Source organism: Nuphar pumila, chromosome 7, assembly GCF_984573655.1.
Source record: "Nuphar pumila chromosome 7, dmNupPumi1.hap1.1, whole genome shotgun sequence".
NCBI classification, from domain to species: Eukaryota; Viridiplantae; Streptophyta; class Magnoliopsida; order Nymphaeales; family Nymphaeaceae; genus Nuphar; species Nuphar pumila.
In genome coordinates, this window is record NC_143255.1 from 86,454,887 (window position 1) to 86,461,269 (window position 6,383).

Here is a 6,383-nt window from a genome sequence, read left to right on the forward strand (position 1 = left end):
ATCTTGAATGATATTCTTCAGAACAAAACAATTCTCAGTGTCATGCCCTACTGCCCGATAAAATTTGCAGAATTTTTCTTTGAATCTGCCCATGATTGTTGCGGGATCAACTGCTTTAGGTAAATGTGAACACCCCAAAATTTTCAAAATTTTATAAATATTCCCTCTTTGTCCCTGGCCCCCATTTTCTAAGTAGATCGAGTCATTCTCCTGCAAAATTCTAGTTTATTTCTCAAATTTATCAGAATCAAATCCATTTTTATATCTGACTTAATTTTGTATCCAAATCCAATCCAAAATCCAAATCTGAGCCTCGTTGTCTAATTTTCAAATTAAAAATACCAAAAATAGTTTTTGAATGGCTCAGACAGTCCACCCAGCATCCGTTTGGATTCACTGCTCTACATGTCTTGATTCGAGGTTCAAAACTCAAAAAATTTCCCAAATTCTGAACCTAAACCCGTTTTCTGAGAAATCTTTCAAAGTATAACCTTAAATCCTCGGAGAGTCCTTCCCTTGTAAATATTTTCAAATTTTACAAAAATATTTCAAAAAATCCTTTGTTTTCTTGTAAGTTTAATGTTTTATTTCAAAAACAAAAAAAAAAGAAAAAAATATATAATATACATATAGCCTAAAGACCTCTATTATAAAAAAGTTCGCATAGTTAAAACCTTGTTTTTGAAAAGTGTTTTAAGAAAACCCTTATTATGAAAATACCAAAAATTAAGGGGACCATCTTAGAAGGCCTCCATCGCTCTCTCTCTTTCTTGCCCTCTCCTCCTTCTCGAACTTTCGGGGATGGATCTCCTCCTCTCACCCCTCTGATCATCACCCCCACCTCAAAGATTGACCGCCTATCTTCAACCATGCCTCCATCCTCCCTTCTCCTAGCCATTGATCTGCAACAACCTCCCTTCTCGAACCATCTTCCATCACCCTCTCTATCTCGCTCGAAGGTCATCCATCGATCACTCCCTTCATCTTCACCACCGACCTCTAACCACTTCGACCCTTCTCGTTCCTTCTGCCCCTACCTATATAACCAAATGTCGAAGGAACAAAAGGGGGGCATCCATCATTCGCCTCTTTGGTCGATTATTTATGCTTCTTCCCCTCTTCCGGAATCCCGACAAGCAAGGTGAAGCAATCAGACTTTTGTCTGGTTTCCCCTAAGGGAAAATCGACCTCCCCTGTAGCGGCAGATAGAAATCGAGTCTCCCTCCAGCATATCCATCCCCTACCCCCTCACTCGACCTCTTCCACTCAATTCTTCCCCTCAAGGCCACGAGCAGAAGTCTCCTTCTCCTTCCTTCAGAATCTCTGCAAATCGGGTAAGCTCTCTTCTCCTTTTCCTGATTTTCCTCTTTGTTTTTCCTATTTTGCGGCCACCATTGACGCACCATTGGTGGTGTCGAGTTGCTTGTGCAATTCTCGACCCATCTCCGTGTAACAACAACGGAATAGATTGATTTCGACATCTCCTTTTTTTTTGTCATTTTATTATCTAATTTTGTTTTCCCTTCCTTCAGTATTAAATTTTGATGGTTCTGCATATTATGATTCCATTTTATACCCTGTTTTTGTTGATTCCCTTTTCCCATTGCAAACATCGGTGATTCTCAGTTTCATTTTGATAATTAATCCCTGTGGTGATCATCTATCGGTGGTCGAACCCAGGTTTCCTTGATCATCTTCTGAAATTTTAAATTTCTATTTCCATCTGGGTCGGCGATTGATCTGGATAGCCATAACTTCATTTTTTTCAAATTAGGTCCTATTTTCCTCTTTGATTTTTTTTTCTATTTTACTTTAAATATCTGTTGATATTTGATGTCTTGCTTTGACAACCATCGATGGTATTTCCTTCCCCTTTTTGTTCATGATGTTTTGCTTGCGTGCTTCATCACACACGACTGTTCTGCGCCATTATCCACATAGCCATGCATCATATATTCCATTTTTTTTTCTTTTTTTCTTCTTTAATTCTATAATGTATTTCGTTTAATAGATCTTTTAGCATCAAATTTATAATGTCCCATTCAAATCAATATTACATCTAATGCATCGATCTGATCTTCTTTTGCATTTTTGTTTAAGCATTTTCATTATCTTTTAAGAATATTTCCTTTCTCCTTAGAGATGACCTTTCATGCTTATGCTCATGACATCAATTCTGTGTATTCAGCACATATTACACTTATGCATTGCATTCTCTCCACCATTAGCATCTGCATTTTTTTTTTTTTGAAACCCTCTGCTCACGCACGTTGGTTGAAAATGTGAGTCTCAAATCCAACTTACTGCAAAGCCAGATGGTGCTTTTGTTGTGAACCCAAGATCTGGTTCCATGCTGGTACCAGATTGGGTTTCATCAGAAACAGCCCCTCAGCAGTTTAGGGAATCACTAAGTTGAAATCAGGTCAGAATTGCTGAGATCAATCTATCGATTCATGTTACACCATCTTCTACAAGGTTTCATGTCTGCAGTATTATACTTTGTCATGCTCGATTGGAATGAGATTCACAGCAGGTCTCGCTTTTGAGGAGTTAAGCCTGATTTTAGCAAAGTTCTGAATATTCATGTTGCTACCATAATGTGTGATGGCTTACCATTTGTCATCCAAGGATTGCCCTGCGTCCAGTTCATTTGGAAGCCTCAACTCAAGCACCCTGTTGGCCTCTAGTTTGGGTTTCGTGCGATTTCCTCCCCTGATCCTGCAATACCTCATATGTTATCTGAGAACTTTGCAGAAGACAGACTGAGAACTCGGGGTATAAAATACTACTTTGATTGGTAGATCAGCGGCTGGTGTTCAAGTGTTATGAGTTTCCTGTAGGTTCTTGTATTATTCTGGTTGTGATCATTGTTATAAAAAAAAAGAGAGAAGAAGAATGGGATTAACAGGTCGTTCATGCAGCTACATAAAGACTTAATATTAGATTTCTCTTTGTTCTAATTATATACATCTACAGTCATTTTTGCAGGTAATATCTTGAGGAAAACAGGCCCCTAATGTGATTATAATGATACGAGAGCCAAGTACTCTGTTCCCTTTTATCTTGAGCTAAGGTGCAGAAATGTAAAACATCGATCATCCAGCTTCCCTGCTGATTGTTCTGCATATGTCCATCTTCACTTGCTATTTCTATGCAAGATGTGTTTGGTTCCTTAGTTTTAGATGAGCTGAATCGATTTTAGTGTCAGCAACATGCTTCATCAACATGGCATATTCACGGTAGAATCTATTCTGTTACCCATCCAGCGAGTCAAATATCTGAATTTCATAAAATTTCTGTTGGTGTCTATAATGTTATTAGATCAAATATCATCATCAGCTGTAAACACCCCAAATTTTCACTCACCTTCTTGACATTGTCCTTAATTGGCACATTTCAGTTCTCTGGAAGCAATAAAGGGCAAAATGGTCATTTTTCAAGATTAAACCTTGCAGAAAGTCCTAAATTTCACTCTTGAGCCTCAAAATTTCCATATTTAGGTTCAGAGACATCTTCAAATTGCAAATCTTCAAAATCCTTTTCTGGACAAAAAGCTAGAATTTTCAAGTCCGAGCTCAGAGTGATATTTCATAGAACATGACTTTGCATAGCATTGCATCATTTCACTGCACAGCATGTCATTTTGAGATCCAGAACTCCTGAGTTTCAAAATTGTCCATCTAGATTTGATTTTTAAACTTTTTCAAATTCATTTTTAAAAACCCTGGGATTTCAAAATTGCCAATCTTTCCTATTTTACCCCCAAGACTTTGAATTACAAAAATTTTCTCAAGAAAACAATCTGGATGTTTGGATATTGATTTTAAAGATTTTATCTCAAAACTTTTTGCAAAAGATTTTAAATTTCTTTATAAATTTTGTTTTTACATTTATCCATATTTTTGCCCTGAAAACCTAATTTTTCAAAATTCTTGAAAATAAATAATGTTTTATCTCGTATTTTTAAATAAATGGAGCAGGACCCTCCTTTGAACTAGCACCATACTCAGATTCCCAGGTAAGTATCTTATTCTCAAGTGGGACCCACTCGGAGGTCATAACAATTTGCAAAATTTTCTTTTTAAAATTCTTATTTATTTATTTATTTATTTTTTTAGTGGGCCCACACACATGTGGCACCCCACTTGAAAATAAAAGACTTTCAAAAACAAAACAAAACTTTATTGTCAAAAGGATTTTAAAAGTGGGTTTAGGTGGCATTTTCATTAAAAGCCTCTCATTTAGGTCATTATTCATTTTTTTATTTTATTTTTTATTTTTATTTCTTTTACTTCTTTTCATTAATTTGCTTACCTAAAATCTTAAAAGGAAACAGTCCAAACGGCGCCACAGCCATATGTTCAAAAAAAAAAAATCATTTTACCCAAAACTTAGGTAAATGAAACACATTTTTTTGAAAAAAATACAGCAGCGCCCTTTTGAAAAACGACTACTTTAATGTTTCGGTTTCAAAATCTTCAACGAAGGTAACGGATTTTCAAAAAAAGGAAGCTGCGATCTTTTGAAAAAAGGAAGAAGCTGAACATCTTTAAGAGAGGGGAGAGCCTAGCCGATTAGGGGGGAGAAAATTTTTTTGATTTTTCTGGTCTTTTGGGTCTTCGCAGGAGGCTTTCTTCCCAGCAGCAGAGGAAGCAACAAGTTTTCGTTGATTTTCCTTCAGTCCATCCTCAGCCGTAGCCTAGCCAAGGCTTCATCTGCCTTCAGCCCACCTGCAGAAGGAGACGTCATCAAGCCATTCAGCCGCAGGACCTCCATCAGCGCCTACCTTCTTCATTCCAGCCATAGCAGGAAGCCCAGCTACATCACCAACGTCTTCATCTTCTTCAACTCCAGCCAACAGAGTTCCAGTTGCTGCTGCCAATCTCCATTTCACCCCAGCTGCTTGCCATCATCCTTCAGCCGTAGGTCACCAACAAGAGCTCCAGCCACATTTCCACCAGCTGAAAGTCCAAGAGGCAGACGGCCCATCCATCTTCAGCCCAGCTGCAGAGCATCTCAGCAGGCCATCTCCTCTTTCAACCCACCAGTCGCAGAGGATCCAGTATACCCCCAGAAGGAACATCCATCTCCCTTCAGCCCCTGCCAAACCAAGGTGTTTATAACAGAAAACATTGAAATTTTCAATGATACAATTTCTGTAAAAGGCAATATGTGAGACTTTAGTTGAATTTTTTTCGTGTAAGGTATTGCTAGTAGCATAATTTCTCTTTGATCTTATCGTTTTCACCCCCTTTTTCTTTGTTTTCTACCTAGTTTTTGTTTGATATCATCATAATCCAACCCTTCATATTTACATTCTCACCTTAATCCCCTGTTATAACCTTTTACCTCCTGTATATATATATATATATATATTTTTTTTTTTATAATTCACCCATAGGTATATATGTGCATTCTGTGTTTATCAATGTGTTATAACTGTAGTTAAACAGTTGTAATGTTTTCTCCTTTTTAAACAAAAGTAAATCCTATAACCAGACAGGTGGGTTGGTATATCAAGTGATTTGAGCAATAAAGAACAACATCAAATTCCATTTCGTAACAGAGAAGGATTATTCTCTTATTTACTGCAACTGTGATACGTATAGATTAAACCAATTGCATTTTGGCTCTCTTCTAGAACTGGTGCCAATTTACTGAATGTGCATCTGTGTAGAAACAAAATTTCATAATGTAACTATTGTTTTTTTTTTGTTTTTCACAGTTTGACAATTCAATTGGATTAGATCAACTTCCTTCTCATTTATGTAAAAGCTTTTGTGAATGAAATGCAAAATGAATGAAACAGGTCATATGAAATATGAACATCTTTGCAGTGTGATTTTTTTTTTATGCCAACAGTTGATCATTTTATAATACCCTCCGTCAGGTATCTCATACTAGGCATGACATTGACATTGAAATATATATATTCTATATATAACATTGCTGCATTACCATCAATACCTTCATATTTATTATCTCCTGCACATTGTCGTAGTACATTTCATTCATTTACAACCCCTGTGTACTCATAACAGCCTTCACAACCATCACTTATAGGATCACCTTTGTTATCCTCACCCATCTCTTTTCCTGCAGGAGTGCAGTCATGAAAAACAGCTATCTTCATGAACGGATATATCCATATCCGTTCATGATCCATATGCCATCTTTTGCAAGCGTCATTACTGATATATAGGGAAGCTTCATTCCCATTTTCATTGAAAATTACCTTGTAATTTGGGAAATATGACTGTGTAAAATCCCCTACAGAAATTGTATATACCTGTATTTTCTGATTTTACCCATTATATGGAATTTTCCTTTATATGTATATTTTCTTATTATAGGTATATATATATCGATATCCATTGTATGTC